Raw genomic sequence first — 17,612 nt, 5'->3', positions numbered from 1 at the left:
CATCTTGACCATAATTTCATATGAAAATATCAAAGCTCTGATGTCTGTGGCAGGTGAGGTTCGACTCCCTCCTCATCAGAGGTGGTTTCTCCGCTAAGGCTTTTCAGCAGTGCAAAAAAAAAAAAAATATGACAATAACACAATGTTAATTTCATTTTATTTCTTAGTGCGAGCCAGGTTAGGGCGGGGTGGGACTGGGCTGTCAGATATGGGGAGTAGGAAATATGTGCACTTAAGTGAGAATGACAGTTTTGGGCGGGCAAAACATTCTTGCTCACTTAGCATGTCCTCCATATGGCTGTATTGCATAGCCTGGGTGGAGAACATGCGCAGACTCTCACTCCCTGTCTGAGCGACAGACAAGGCTGTTGACACCAATCACGGCACTGCTGTCATGCTGGTGACATCAGCATTGTGACTGGCTTAGGGGAGCCCACGTTCTTCCTGCTTCTGGGAGTCAGGAAGAAAAATGGAGGAGAGACGACGAAAGAGAGAAGATGGCCATGCAGAGGGAAGCGCTACATCTTTTTTTCCGCACCTCAGCCGCCAACCCATTCCTTACCAGCCGCGACTGCTCCTCACACCAAAAAGCATGTAGAGACTTCCAAAAATAAACGTATTAAAGGAGATTAAGTATAGCATCCTCCTACCTGCGGGTACTTGTAGATCGCCAGAAGTTGAGCCATGGAGTAGGTCGTTGATGAGTATGTGTCTCCAATGAAACCCACCAGGGCACCTTCGCTCTCGCACCTGTAGTTTGGAACTGGCTCACTTTGCAGGGACATGATGCTCAGGGCGCTCTGAAGAGCTTTCATTTCACTAGAACAAGAGTCAAATAAATGGTACCCAAGCGTGAGGTTTGGTAAGAGAGTAGGGTTTCTGTTAATCTCCTCCACGGCGTAGATGACGACCAGGCCATTCACAACGGACTGCAAGTTAGCCCTAAAGAGTGAATAACATAGAACAAAATTACTGCTTTTTCACCCAGAATCCACATAAAATCACCACTTTAAAAAATAGGGATAGAACCAAAAAATAGACTGTAGATAGAAGAGGTATTTGTTTGTATGTCATCATAAGTTTACTTTCAAGACAAGTGCAGCTTCACTTTTAATTTTGTGTTCTAGGATAAGCTGAGCAAAATGTGTCAGTGTCTGTCTATAGTATGCAGATGTGAACAACCTTGAAAATAGGCTTACTCTGGCACATTTCTGATGACAGAAAAGTCATGGAAGGAATCTCTCTGTAATTAAGGGACTGCTGCAATAGCAGGGAATAGTCCCATTTCATCTATCCAATCACAGACAGCCCATGTGCAAGGGCCAGCAGCAAATCAGAATGGTCTTAACAAAGAAGCAACCCCAACAGAATCAACAATCCAAACTTTCTAAAACATTCAAAGCTCATCTTTACTTTTCAACTCCTCCAATTTGCTTTTTGGCAAACATTCTAAATAGCTGTTGACAACCATCACCACCTGGGACCACCGACGACATCCACATGCTGCTCAACCATGGCCACACCGCAGCCCTTATCCTCCTGGACCTCTCCGCAGCCTTCGACACTGTCTCACTCCGCACACTAACCACCAGGCTCCACAACGCAGGAATTCAGGGGGACGCCCTCAATTGGATCCAAGCCTTCCTCTCCGGCAGAACACAGAGGGTCAAACTCCCCCCTTCCTCTCAGACCCCACCGACATCATCTGCGGAGTTCCCCAAGGATCTTCTCTGAGCCCGACTCTATTCAACATCTACATGACCCCCATCACCGCCATCATCAGGCAGCACTGGCTCAGCATCATATCCTATGCTGATGAAACCCAGCTCATCCTCTCCCTCACCAAGAGCCCAGAAGACACTAGATTCAGCTTCCAGGGAGGAATGAGAAACATGGCCACCTAGATGAAGGACAGCTGTCTTAAACTCAACTCCGAGAAGAACGAGGTTCTCATCTTCGGACCATGCCCCTCCACATGGGAGAACTCATGGTGGCCTCCCACCCTCAGGCCCCACCCACCCCTATAGACCACGCTCGGAACCTCGGCAAAATCCTCGACTCCTCCATCTCCATGAACTGCCAAATCAATGCTATCTCCTCTGCTAGTTTCAACTGCCTCCGGATCCTAAGAAAAGCCTTCAAGTAGATACCCCAGACTGCAGAAAGACCGTCACCCATGCACTCATCACCAGGAGGCTCGACTACGGCAACGCCCTCTACGCTGGAATCAACAAATCCCTACTACGCAAGCTCCAAACCATCCAAAACGCTGGAGCCAGGCTCATCCTAGGGATCGTGCCACAAACAAATGATCCTACACCTGTAAGAACGCCACTGGCTCCCCGTCGAGAAGAGGGTCACCTACAAACTACTCACACATGCCTGCAAATCCCTCAACAACATCGGACCCAAATACCTAAACAACGAAATGAGTTTCCACGCACCCAAGAGGAAGGTCCGCTCAGCTGACCTTGCCCTGGCAGAGGTCCCCTGCATCCACGGAAGCAGAGCTGGAGGGAGAGCCTTCTCCTATACCGCAGCTACAACATGGAACACTCTCCCAGTAGAATTCAGACGCTCTCCTACCCTGCACATCTTCAAAAGGGCTGCCCTTCTCTCCCTCCCCCCAGCGCCTTGAGACCCTCATGGGTGACTAGCACGCTTTATCAACCCCTGATTGACTGATTGATTGATTGGAGTCTCTACTTGCGTGTGACCACAGTTCATAGTGGTGGTATTCCTTCAGATGATATCAACGTCAGTCTGTGGAGTTACCTCAGTGGGCCCTGCACAGTCCAGATCGTCAGGGATAGGAGACGAGGAGCCACTTGCCGTTTCTGAATCAATGGAGCATGCTTTCCAGTGCTCCTGATACTGTACGGCTCCTATCACTGAGACAATGGCTAAGGTGCCTTGGCGTTCCATCCTGCTCCTCTCCGGGATTGGCGCTGCATTCACTGACTTCATACTTCCTTGTTTCCCGTGACCCCCGCCAACGGCTTCTTCTACCATGAGTCTGAGCCTGAGTAGCGTCCAGGGGGCGAGTGACCGACCACAGGCCTACCTCTTCCAACCAGTCCCAGACTTCGGCAGGCGAGTCGAAGAAATGTACTCCTCCTTTTGTCACCACTCTCAATCTGGCAGGAAAAAGTAAGGAATAGGGCAGCTCCAGTTCGCGGAGATGACGCTTCACTGCCGCGTAAGTGCTTCTGCGCCTATGTACGAGTGCTGTATAATCTGGGAAGAGCATACCCTTACCTGATTTCCTCCCACCTTGAGATCTGTAAGCTTTTGGGTCTCCCGTAATATTCCATCTCTATATCTGTAGTTGAGGAGCTTGAAGAGGAACGATCGGGCCTGGCTCCCAGAGACGGCCTCTGTGTTGGAACTCGGTGTGCCCTTTCAACTACAAAGTCCGGTGTCAACGTTACCGGGGGCAATATTTCCTGAAGCCAACGCTCAATATAGTATTCCGGGTTTCGCCCTTCTTCCCCTTCCTGAAGGCCAACTACGTGGACGTTGTTGCAGTGGGTGCACCTCTCCACATCTTCGACTCTGTCCTCCAGAATGTGCATACGATCTACGATATCTTGTAATGCAGCAAGCGACAGACTGTGTAGATTGACCTTCTCAGCCAGCTTACGGTGGTCTGCGTGCAGGAGAGTGAAATCTGAGGTGACCTTATCAATCCTGGACTCTAAGGATGTTCTGGTTTGTTCTAACGCATTACCAATCTTCTCCACTGCCACCAACACAGAGTCGAGTTTAGCCACTAAAGCTGTGTTTGATAGTTCTGCAGGGTTTTCTCCTCCTGCGCGTGGTGGTACCAAGGTACCAGTTCATGTGGTTCCCTGCTGTGCATTATTGCGTAGTCAGCCCATCGCTAGTTGCTACGCAGAAGGCATTCATGGATATACGATGATAGTGGCACTCCTCTTTGGTGGATAATGAGGTACAATCAGGGGTGTTGGTCAGCCCAGCTCATTACAGTCCAGTTGCTACGAGATGTCGGGCCTGCCCTGTGGGGGATTCGCGAGTCTTTTCCAAATGTCCGCAAGTCAGATTCGAGGGTAGCTGGCAGTGGGGCCCAAATTGGAAGAAATCAGTGTCCTCTGCTTTGGTGCTGCATTCCTCTTGTACTTTGGTTAGAACACCCTCTATGACTGTTGTCACCATGTGGGTGGATGTCTCCTGCTGCATGTCTCTCACAGGTGTCAGTGTATTTTGTTACGCAGCACCTCGCCTGTTTCTTTAGCACTGCTCTCGCGGCCAGAGTTGCCCGAAGACACTCCAACTCGGGGTCTTGTACATCGCTCTCAGTGCCGATTCAGGTAACTTCACAGGGACTCTCCCACGCAGTGGACGGACATACAGAGGGAGAGGGGGAGGGTATCTCCAGTACTGCTGGGAGCACGACCCGGGATGACGCAGCACTTCCAAACGGTGTGTTGACAGATCAACTCACAAGTGGGCAGCTGACACAGCTGTGGTCGACCTCCCGGCAGTTTCAAGGCAGCATGTATGGTGATCGAAGGCTGCGTCTTGAAATGAGTCTCCTCCCTGCTTACCGGAGTTCTCAATTCCCCGCGCCCTTCATGGCACTGTCAGGCAGTGTCTTTACAATCACCACAAATGCCCGACCTCCAACCGCTCATCTCAGTGTAATTACCGCTCCCCTTTTAGGGCCTCAAGTCCCTGCACAAGTCCCGTCCTGACTTCGTCAGAAGCGGTCGCTCCCTACAGCCCCTGCTCTCCTCTGCCTACTCTGCCTGGGTATCGTTAGCGCTGCTCTGCTGCTTATGATAGCGCTTGACTGTGCCTGCACTTGACTGTGCCTGCATTAATTATTTAATTTAAAGTGCCTGTATTGCTTGCTTGCATTGTTTATGCAAAGGGCCTCATTGCCTGAATACTCAGCATTACCGGAGCGTTTATTTGTTATTGCGGCCCATTCCTTCTGTGCCCCACTCCTCAAGCGCCTCGCTGTCCACAGCGTAATTAATTATTTATTTTACCCCAACCTGGTTTGCGCTTCCGTTTCTGCCGCCATTGTTGTTGTGCCCGGAGCCCGCCCTCTCCACCACGCACCCGCCTCCCAGCTGCTCCTCCCTCGCCCCTCCCCTTCCACTATCCACATATGACAGAAGCATTTGCGCGCAGCGTTCACGCGCAGCGGTCGCGCCCCATGCGCGCCGAAGGTGCGCCAAAGGTAAGCCCATCTACGCCCGTCCGCGCCTGGACCGCGCCCAGCGCCAGACCCTCTCGGCACTCTGGCCGCATTAAGTATGACGCAGCCACCCTCCTAGCCCTCAACCCGGACGCACACCCCAATGCTATGAAGCTGCCCCGGGACGTACCCACGGGCCCTTCGCCTGCCACTCCAGCAAATTCACCAGCGTCAAGACCCTTACCACAACCACTAACCCCAAACACAGCTCCGACCCTAACCACCTGAAGTGCATCCTGCTGAACACCCGCTCGGTCCACAGATACGCCACCGAACTCTGGGATCTACTCGACGCTATATCACAAGACGTCGCCTTCCTCACCGAAACATGGATGAATGCATCATCAACACCCGACATCGCCATAGCCATCCCGGACAATTACAAGATCATCCGTAAAGACCGCACCGTCCAAACAGGAGGAGGCATCGCCATCGTCCATAAAAACACCATCAAAATCACGACCAGCTCCGACGTTAACCTTAACACCGCCGAACACCTCCACTTCCAGGTCCACACTGACCCCAGAACCACACTCAGAGGCACCCTCATCTACAGGCCTCCAGGAACACGTAAACAATTCAGCGAGGACATCACTGACTTCATCAGTCCACATGCCCTCGCCTCCGAGAACTACATCCTACTAGGAGACCTCAACTTCCACCTGGAAAAGAAAAACGACAGCAACACCACCACCCTTCTGGACAACCTGGCCAATCTTGGACTCAAACAACTTGTTGACACCCCAACCATGTAGCCGGACATACGCTAGACCCAATCTTCACTTCCAGCAAACACATCTCCTTCGATCGCACCACAGCTCTCCTTTGGACGGACCACAGTTGTGTCCACTTCAGCTACAAAACCACCTCGACCCACAACCCCCCACAACCTATTCCCCGAAGAAAATGGAACAAAATCACCACCGACCAACTCCTCACATCGCTCAACCAAAACACACCCGCCCTCTCACCGGACCCAAACCAAGCGGCCATCAAATTCAAACAATGGATCACTCACAGCGCTGACAAATTAGCACCCTTGAAAAACCATCACACCAAACAAGACACCAAACAAGACAGCAAAAAGGCCCCCTGGTTCAACGATGACCTTAAGAAATCCAAGAAACTATGCCGTACTCTCGAGAAAACATGGAGAAAAAACCCAACCACCGACAACATGACCACCTTCAAGGCAGCCACCCTCAAACACCACCAGCTGATTCGATCCACCAAGAAATCAGCATTCAAGAATCGACTCGACAACAATGCCCATAACAGCAAGGAACTATTCAACATCGTCAAAGAATTTACCAACCCCACCGCAGCCTCAAACGACATCACTCCCTCCCAAGACCTCTGCGATTCGTTATCCTCCTTCTTCTACAACAAAATTGCCGACATACATAACAGCTTCGAAAACAGTCCCAACAAACAATCCTCCCCACCCCCTCAGAACCTATACCGCCCTCTAACAATCTCAACGCCTGGAACCCAATCACCACCGAAGACACCATCCGCCTAATGAATTCCATCCACTCTGGCTCGCCAACTGACCCATGTCCCCACCACATCTTCAACAAAGCAGACTCCATCATCGCACCCCATCTCCGTGATGTTATCAACTGCTCCTTCAACTCTGCTACCTTCCCAGAAAGCTGGAAACATGCCGAAGTCAGCGCCCTCCTGAAGAAACCCACAGCAGACCCCTCTGAACTCAAAAACTACCGCCCAATATCCCTCCTCCCTTTCCCGGCTAAAGTCGCCGCCTTCCTCGAATCCAACAACTCCCTCGATCCCTCACAGAACGGCTTTCGAGCCAAACACAGCACCGAAACCGCCCTCATCGCAGCCACAGACGACATCCGAACACTACTGGACAACGGAGAAACAGTGGCCCTCATTCTACTCGACCTCTCCGCCGCCTTGGACACAGTCTGTCATAGCACCCTCATACAACGCCTCAATAACATTGGAATACAAGGAAAAGCATTGGACTGGATCATCTCGTTCCTCGCCGGAAGAACCCAGAGAGTGACTTCCCCCATTCAAATCAGAGGCTAGCGAAGTCATTTGCGGTGTACCACAAGGATCATCACTCAGTCCCACCCTCTTCAACGTTTACATGAGTCCACTCGCATCCATCGCGCGTCAACACAACCTTAACATCATCTCCTACGCTGACGACACCCAGCTGATCCTTTCCCTCACCAAAGACCCTAACTCCGCCAAAACCAATCTTCACGAAGGCATGAAAGAAGTATCCGAATGGATGAAAAACAGCCGCCTAAACCTTAACTCAGACAAAACGGAGGTGCTCATCCTAGGATCATCCCCCTCTGCCTGGGACGACCCATGGTGGCCTTCGGCTCTGGGCACAGCACCCATACCCACAGATCACGCACGCAACCTGGGCTTCATCCTAGATTCCTCACTCTCGATGACCAGACAAGTCAACGCCATCTCATCCTCCTGCTTCAACGTACTTCGTATGCTTAAAAAAATCTTCCGTTGGATCCCCTCCGAGACAAGAAAGACTGTCACCCACGCACTAGTCACGAGTAGACTGGACTACGAAAACACCCTCTATGCCGGAATTACAGCCAAATTACAGAAAAAACTCCAACGCATCCAAAACGCATCAGCGAGACTCATTTTGGACATCCCTCGCCAAAATCACATTACCGGCCACCTGAAAGACCTCCACTGGCTCCCCGTCAACAAGAGAATAACATTCCGTCTCCTCACCCACGCACACAAGGCCCTCTACAAACTAGGGCCCGAATGCCTCAACACTCGACTATCCTTCTACACACCCACCCGCCAACTAAGATCCTCCAATCAAGGCCTCGCCGCAGTTCAGCGTATCCAAAGATCCACCATGGGAGGTAGATCCTTCTCCTACTTGGCGGCCAAGACCTGGAACTCACTCCCCACCCACCTCCGCCTTACACAGAACCACATCTCCTTCAGAAAAGAACTTGAAACCTGACTATTCGATACATAATGAACCCCATCCCCAAGCGCCTTGAGACCCTCTGGGTGAGTAGTGCGCTATATAAATTCTTGAACTTGAACTAGAACTTGCACAGGTGTGCGGGTGTCTCTAGGGAGTTCAGTGTGCTGCAAGCTGAGCAGGTTTCCTACTACCATTGTCCCCTGTAGTCACAAGGCCCTTTGATGTGCATGACCCCCGGACTGAGTGGGAGTTCTGCCTGTCTGTGATGGCGCGCAGGTTCCAGGGGGTGCAGTGCTGGCCTCCAGGGATTCTCCTGCCAATGGAGCCACAGCAGGATTTGCTCTGTGTTGGCCACTTGCAGAGCCCTATCTTATCCGCCGAGCGGGTGCTACTGATGGTATCTCCCCGATGCCTTCACTTCGCCCCCCCACGAGAGCGGCAGCTAGTCTCCTAGATGTAGGCCCCAGGTTCTTGGTTAGTGCCTCCGGGCCTGCCACACCGCAGCGTGAGGCAACACTGTCGCTCCCAGATCTGACCACTCCACACCTCAGCGTGAGGCAACACTGCCGCTCCCAGATCTGCCCACTCCACACCGCAGCGTGAGGCAACACTGTCGCTCCCAGATCTGCCTACTCCACACCGCAGCGTGAGGCAACACTGTCGCTCCCAGATCTGCCCACTCCACACCGCAGCGTGAGGCTACACTGTCGCTCCAAGATCTGCCCACTCCACACCGCAGCGTGAGGAAACACTATCGCTCCCAGATATGCCTACTCCACACCACAGCGTGAGGCAACACTGCCGCTCCCAGATCTGCCCACTCCTCACCGCAGACTGAGGCAACACAGTCGCTCCCAGATCTGCCCACTCCACACCGCAGCGTGAGGCAACACTGTCGCTCCCAGACCTGCCAACTCCACACCGCAGCGTGAGGCAACACTGCCGCTCCCAGATCTGCCCACTCCTCACCGCAGCGTGAGGCAACACTGTCGCTCCCAGATCTGCCCACTCCACACCGCAGCATGAGGCAACACTGTCGCTCCCAGATCTGCCCGCTCCACACCGCAGCGTGAGGCAACACTGTCGCTCCCAGATCTGCCCACTCCACACTGCAGCGAGGCAACACTGTCGCTCCCAGATCTGCCCGCTCCACACCGCAGCGTGAGGCAACACTGTCGCTCCCAGATCTGCCCACTCCACACCGCAGCGTGAGGCAACACTGTCGCTCCCAGATCTGCCCACTCCACACCGCAGAGTGAGGTAACACTGTCGCTCCCAGATCTGCCCACTCCTCACCGCAGCGTGAGGCAACACTGTCTCTCCCAGATCTGTCCACTCCTCACCGCAGCGTGAGGCAACACTGTCGCTCCCAGATCTGCCCACTCCACACCGCAGCATGGGGCAACACTGCCACTTCCAGATCTGCCCACTTCTCACCGCAGCGTGAGGCAACACTGTCGCTCCCAGATCTGCCCACTCCTCACCGCAGCGTGAGGCAACACTGTCTCTCCCAGATCTGTCCACTCCTCACCGCAGCGTGAGGCAACACTGTCGCTCCCAGATCTGCCCACTCCACACCGCAGCATGAGGCAACACTGCCACTTCCAGATCTGCCCACTCCTCACCGCAGCGTGAGGCAACACTGTCGCTCCCAGATCTGCCCACTCCTCACCGCAGCATGAGGCAACACTGTCGCTCCCAGATCTGCCCACTCCTCACCGCAGCGTGAGGCAACACTGTTGATCCCAGATCTGCCCACTCCACACCGCAGCGTGAGGCAACACTGTTGTTCCCAGATCTGCCCACTCCTCACCGCAGCGTGAGGCAACACTGTCGCTCCCAGATATGCCCACTCCACACCGCGTTACACAAAGGGGGGGTTTTACCCATGCAGTCGCGGGGACCTGGGCGCTATATGGTATGTGTAAAGAAGGGGTCCCCGCAAGGGAAACGTGTTAAATACAACACACACAGCCAACCGTAGTTGGTAACACTTTTCTCAAATTCATGAAAATCAATAGAAACAATAGAGGTGAGTATTGTCATTTATTTTACAATACCACTTTGTCATTATATCAACAATATTTTAGAAAGCCCCAGAGGGGAGGAGGGAACGAGGGTGGTGAAGGAAGGGGGTGTGCTCAAAGCTGTGTATAGTCAAAGGAAGATAGAAATAGTCACAAAAAGGAAAACAATCATACACAATATTGGCATATGACTCAGGCCAAATCTAACACAAAGAAGCCTATATATTCAAGACGTCCATTGCAATAATTATACAAAAACCTTTCAACGGTCACATAACAAACAGCATGTGCCGGAGGTATACAACAAAGGAGAGAAAGCCGTCGACGTTTCGACCCCTTGGCGTAGGCTAAATTAGGTCCTTTTACGGGGTCTTCATCAGGACAAGTGCAGTGGGAGGGCAAGGGGGGGGGGGCGAAGATATATGTAGTATCAACCGATGGGCTGATCGATGAAGCTTTTCTGGCGTGCTTGTGAACCCACACTGGAATTGGAGGGTGCAGGAGAGAATGTATCAAATTAAAAATTGCGTGTGAAGTCAGATACCACCATGGGTTTAAATCATCAGGGCTCTTTTCTTCATCCGACTTCCAAGGTGAAAGATCGCTCCGTTAGGAATCAGTCTAAGAGCCGACCTTCCTGAGCTTCAATGTCGGTTTCCGTCATCCATTTGCAGCAATCATTCAACCAAAAGTTGGAACCACGTAGTGTGAAGGAGAAACTTTAAATCAAACGCCGACTCCGCATAATTTCTTTCGCGGTTTGCAGGCGGAAAACGAGATGGATGGCTTCGGGGATGGTTTTGAATCGCTTCGGGACACCACAACAGACAATGCTTGTGCACGGAAAACTTCGCTTAGCAGCGTAGAGAAGTTTTCCGTGCACAAGCATTGTCTGTTGTGGTGTCCCGAAGCGATTCAAAACCATCCCCGAAGCCATCCATCTCGTTTTCCGCCTGCAAACCGCGAAAGAAATTATGCGGAGTCGGCGTTTGATTTAAAGTTTCTCCTTCACACTACGTGGTTCCAACTTTTGGTTGAATGATTGGTGCAAATGGATGACGGAAACCGACATTGAAGCTCAGGAAGGTCGGCTCTTAGACTGATTCCTAACGGAGCGATCTTTCACCTTGGAAGTCGGATGAAGAAAAGAGCCCTGATGATTTAAACCCATGGTGGTATCTGACTTCACACGCAATTTTTAATTTGATACATTCTCTCCTGCACCCTCCAATTCCAGTGTGGGTTCACAAGCACGCCAGGAAAGCTTCATCGATCAGCCCATCGGTTGATACTACATATATCTTCGCCCCCCCCCCTTGCCCTCCCACTGCACTTGTCCTGATGAAGACCCCGTAAAAGGACCTAATTTAGCCTACGCCAAGGGGTCGAAACGTCGACGGCTTTCTCTCCTTTGTTGTATACCTCCGGCACATGCCCTCTAACCAACTCAAATGTTTGTTATGTGACCGTTGAAAGGTTTTTGTATAATTATTGCAATGGACGTCTTGAATATATAGGCTTCTTTGTGTTAGATTTGGCCTGAGTCATATGCCAATATTGTGTATGATTGTTTTCCTTTTTGTGACTATTTCTATCTTCCTTTGACTATACACAGCTTTGAGCACACCCCCTTCCTTCACTACCCTCACTCCACACCGCAGCGTGAGGCAACACTATCGCTCCCAGATCTGCCCACTCCTCACCGCAGCGTGAGGCAACACTTCCTCTGCCAGATCTGCCCACTCCTCACCGCAGCATGAGGCAACACTGTCGCTCCCAGATCTGCCCACTCCACACCGCAGCGTCAGGCAACACCGTCGCTCCCAGATCTGCCCACTCCACACCGCAGCGTGAGGCAACACTGTCGCTCCCAGATCTGCCCACTCCTCACCGCAGCGTGAGGCAACACTGTCGCTCGCAGATCTACCCACTCCTCACCGCAGCTAGTGCTTGCTGAGCTCACTCACTGCCCAGCTTCCTGATTGAGGCGCGTCCAGCAACAGCTCTGGCAGGAGACTCCGAGTCCAGCCTGAGTCACTCCCGCCAACCACCCAGGGTGTATCGCGGTCGCCAGATGTGTGTTGAGTCGTCTCCGTCTCGCAGTAGGCATGCAGTGGGCATTCGTGGCAGCTCACCTTGTGTAGGTTTTCTCACAGCAGCCGGTGTACAATCAGGCCCAAGCGGCTCCTACTGCTCGCTGATCCGTCTCGTTGCTGTCAGACCCCTAGGCCGCATAGTCTCAGTGGCAGTGATGTAAGTTGTGTGCGGTCTCTGGGGCACTGCTGCGATTATTCTGCAAGCGCCACGCCGCGCACCACGGGAAGTAGGAGGGAGGTTGACTGTGGTTAAAGAGGGGAGGGTCAAGGGGGTGAATATTCAATCACCTTTGGAAAGAAGAGGAGGCATGATGGTTTTTAAAGCATGTGGCAGGTACGGGACCAGTAGCAATGATTGCTCGGGTTGAGGAGTGAAAGTGCAGTGAAAGATTTAATTATGAGAAAGTGCTTGTAAGTTGGGATTGATTTGGTGGGGAAAGTTGGATGTTAGAAACAGAAGGAATGTGTAATTCTTTAGCATTGTAACGTAGATTGATTGGACCGTGTGGAGAGGGTGGAGTGGGTTTAAATACAAGAGCGGATGGGAATGAGATTGAACCTGAGCAACAAATGTACGAATTAAGACAGAAGGGAATAGAGGGTTGTGAACAGAAGGTTGCAGGACGGAATAGAGTGTTAGAAGGTGGCCAGGCAAGGGGCTAAGAGCTCAAGGGGACTGTCGACATAGCGTTTGGAACGGAGTTTGGGAGTAGGCAGGGAAAGTAGACAGTGTTGCAAGAGCAGAGTAAATAAATGGGAAATTATTGGTTTACTTCATCAGTACTGTTTATGAAAGGATGCAGGATGGAAAAATACGAAAGGTTTGCATAGTAACATGTAATTTTGAAAAATGAGCATTCATTTGCAATGAAAGTTTGAACAAGAAGTATAATGCTGGTCAAGACTGTAATGGTCATTGTTGTTTTTCAGTGACCCTTGACGAAGGGCGCTTGTAGCCCAAAATGCATTGGGTTTTTTAATAAATACACTGCTTTGAATGAATTCTGCATTAGTCGTGTTCTTGCAAGAGGTCCGGAGGAACACAGCGCGAACATAAGAAACATGGAAAATGGCATGTTATTCCGAGTGTGGATTCAAACTTAAAGTGAAAACAACATAAGAGGCTTAAAAGTGATGGTTAAAAAATGATGGAAGATAAGGAATTATCAGCTAGATTCATCAAGCCGAAAACAGCTCTCAAAGGGCCAGATTCTGAGAATCTGGCCCTTTACGAGTGCAATTTTTGCATTTGGGATTCATCATCCCAAATGCAAAAATCGCATATTTGCGAGGAATTGCATTTAAGGAATCTATATTTGAGATTCCTTAAATGCAATTCATTAACCATTTTCTATTTGCGAAATCGCTATTTCTGGCCGCTATTTACCACGAAGTCAGACTTAATGGTAAATAGCAAAAACTTTTTCTGAGTGGTATGTTACATACACACATGTCCTTTGGACATGTGTGTGCACAACATCTGGCTACATTTGCTTTTCAGGGGTGCTACAGGGTGTCCTTTGGACATGTGTGTGCGCAACATCTGGCTACATTTGCTTTTCAGGGGTGCTACAGGGTGTCCTTTGGACACCCCTGGCACCCTTGAAATTGCATCCTTATTTGCGATTAGCAATTTGCTAATCGCAAATAAGGAAGATGTAGAAATCGCAATATTTTTTGCAATTCCTACATAAATCCCGTTTTGCAAGTCCTTAATAGCGATTCCTTATGAATCGCTATTACAGACTCGCAAAACGGGACTTTGATGAATCTAGCTGATACAGTTTAGAAGGAGAAATATATGATCGCCATGTTGGCGCAATTAAGCAGTGCGATTGGTCGGGGCGAGAGGACGCCCCCATCTTTTGAAGTTGTCGATTGCCCAGGTGCCACGTGGGCAGGGTACATTACCAGTCTACACGCACTTTTTGATTAACAGTGGACAAGTTTGGATAAAGCGAGATGATTTGGTGTGCATCCTACCCTCACAACTGCTCATTTCATTTAAGCTACAGTCAGACTCACCCTGCATAGACACCACTTTTAACCCTGCCATGTTGGAATGATAATGTGCACACTGTTTCATTGTTTAACGGTTCCAAAATGCCTGACAAATTAGACGCACTATGGAGCCAATTGGAATCAAGACTATATGTATTGAACCATTTTCCTATTCAGATAAGCAGCCAATTTAACAGCATAAGCGTCCGGACCGAGACCACACAAGGTCCTTGCGTCACCAAAGGCGTCAGTAAAATTTACAAAGCCACACAGGCCTCATTTGCATGGCCATGTAAGGAAATGCAGTGGTAGTCTGCTGCTTGCGCTGCATTATTAATAATTCTACTTGAGAGGCATTTCTTGGGTGGCGCACGGGCGTTCCCACGCATCCAATCATTGGTTGCATTGCATTATGCTTCATTTCTACTTGAGAGTCATTTCTTGGGTGGCGCACGGGCATTCTCACGCATCCAATCATGGGTTTTGTCTCATTCCCTGATCTGCAAAGACTTGTAATCCTCAAAATGTGTCAAAATGCTACACCTCCTCGAGTGAGTCATAACAAGGAGAAACATTTATATTTCTACTGTTATTTCCCTTCCTGCACAAACACAATCCTGCCTGCGACGCGGGCACCCATGCAGTGTGGTTGAAGGGGGCCTGCATTGACGCTAGGATGCACACAGTGCACAAACACAAGGAGAGAGCAGAAATGCTCCATATCTTTGTCAACATGGAGCATATCCGCCCTCTCCCATTCACGCAGCACAGTGCAGCAACTTTGCCATTAGTTGTGTGAAAGTTTTGTCAATTTGATTGCTTGGTAAAGGTAGACTTTTTGCCAAATAGTTTCTTACTATGTTAATATGCCATCAGGAAGTAGCATTCTCTGCTAACAGCATCTGTATTTTTACACTTGTACTACTTGCAACTCCTTTTATAATTGCCGCTACGCAGGTGCGCCTGGCCACCACATTTATTTTAACAATGACTAAGGCACTTTTCCTCAGCAAAGAATGCATTTTACACCAAGAAACATATTTACAAGAGGCTTGCACCGCCTGAGACTCTCTGTTTTTGATGCTCAGACAGTGTACGCCTCACACCCATATCTACATGGCCTCGTAGACAAGGCACATGGCAACACAGCGCAGGTCACTGCGTTACTTACATTGCGGCAGGGAGGCATTCAATGGGCATTGCAGTGGGTGTTCCCACGCAACACCCATGGGTTATGATCCATTCCTAGATTTACAATGATCTGTAAACCTGGAAAGCCTTGAAAACAGTACTCGTCCCCAGGGATGGCGCAATGAGGAAAAATGTCTTCATTTCTACTCATTTTTTCCTCTTTCCATGTGTGTTTCATTCTGAAGCATAAATAGGACGAGGAAAATTCCTCATTGATTTTCCTTTTTGCTGGAAGGTCCCCCTTCCTGCACAAAAATAATCATGGTAACAACACAGACACCCTTGCACGGTGCCAGGGGGCCTGAGTTGGCGGACTGCTGCGATTTGTGGCCTGCCCTGGCTAACAGTGTAGGAATGCACCAAAGCTTGTAATGACAGTGCATTGACGTACTTTCAAATTGGCGTAGGGCAGCACAGCAAAATGACTTGCGGTGCAGCCGTACACCAATTCTTTGTAAATATGACCCTAAATACACTTTCTTCTGTGCATATTTGAGTGCAAGAAGTGGCCATCCCTCGTCACAACTCCAAGGCGACTCCATCGTCAGTAGTAGTACATGTACATTCTTCACAGTTTCTGCTATAATGTATTACTTAGTACTTTTGAAATTTGCGGAGAGCAAGATCTTTTCCAAAATTCTGGCTAATAGGTTGAATGATTTCATGCAAACTCTTATCTCAATAAGACAGCGTGGATTTATCTTAAACCGAGACACAACGGATCATGTGAAGAGGATCATCTCACACTTGGACTGGGCGCAGGCTACGGAATCCCCGGTTGTGGTGGCCCTGTTGGATGCGGAAAAAGCATTCGACAGGGTCTCCTGGGGGTTTTTGTGGTCCGTGCTGAGTTGGAAGGGATTTCCCAGACATTACATCAATGCTAAACAAGCATTATATAGTTGTCTGATGGCTGTAATCCGAATAGCAGGGGCAGTTTCTGACGATTTTGCGATAACAAGGGGGACAAGGCAGGGTTGTCCTTGTTCCCCCTTGTTATTTGTGTTGTATATTGAACCCTATCTCAACAGATTGGAAAAAGAGGCTAAAATTGTACCGATTAGGATACATCAGACTGAATTTAAAGTGTTTGCGTATGCACACGATATTGCCATTACTACCTCAGATATCAAGCGAGCTCTACCTAAAATAACCGAACTGGCTCAGGAGTTTGAGGGCTACTTGGGTTATAAATTGAAGGTCTTAAAAACACAGTTGATTCCTTTGGAAGAGGGTCGTCCAAATGATCTGGTCTTTGTTTCATATGCTCTTTATCTTGGCATTACAATATCTGCCAAAATAGATGATATAGTACGTCTTAATATAGAGCCTGTATTAAATTCTTCTAATAGAACTCTGGAGAGGTTAAATAATCTACATTTCTCATTATATGTTCGCACTAATATACTAAAAATGTTAATCTTCCCGAAATTTTTGTATTTGTTCCGTACGATACCACTGTTATTTTCATCTATCTTCTTTTGTAAGATAGAAAGAATGGCCTCCAGGTTTCTCTGGGGTTACCAAAGATCTAGAAGAGCTTTGAAATGGTGTACTCTCCCAAGAATGAAGGGCGGCTGGGGGATTCCCAACTTTTGGTTGTATTACTGGGCTGTCCTGTTGAGACATATGGGGATCTTAATTTTTCAAGACGTTAGGTTGGGAGAGCCGGTCTGTCCTTCAATTTATGAAATGTTATTAGGGAAAGATGCTAGGCAATGTCTAGTAAGAATAATTGAGCCCAGCTACTATAAAAATAAAAAAATAAAAATTATGATAACCGCTTTTCAAATATGGAAGCAAATAAAAAAATAGATTTTTTCCCTGCTCTGATTTAAATTATTATTCGCCTTTATTGAATAGTTGTACTTTACCTGAGATCTTTAGGGATCAAGTGATGATAAGATGGCATTCTGCCGGAATTCGTTTGCTAGGAGATCTCTATCAGGGAGATCAGGTTGCCTCTTTTTCTTTTTTTACAACATAAATATAATCTTTTGAGAACGGATTTTTTTAAATATCTTCAAATACGACGTTTCTTGGAATCTAAGGGGTTGTTAGATCATTCTTTGATGAATAAAATTGATATATTGGAAGATTGGCTTAGTGTATCA

Source organism: Lissotriton helveticus, chromosome 3_1 (genome assembly GCF_964261635.1).
Source record: "Lissotriton helveticus chromosome 3_1, aLisHel1.1, whole genome shotgun sequence".
Classification (NCBI taxonomy): domain Eukaryota; kingdom Metazoa; phylum Chordata; class Amphibia; order Caudata; family Salamandridae; genus Lissotriton; species Lissotriton helveticus.
The sequence above is the reverse complement of the archived record's forward strand: the minus strand, read 5'-3'. Positions refer to the sequence as shown.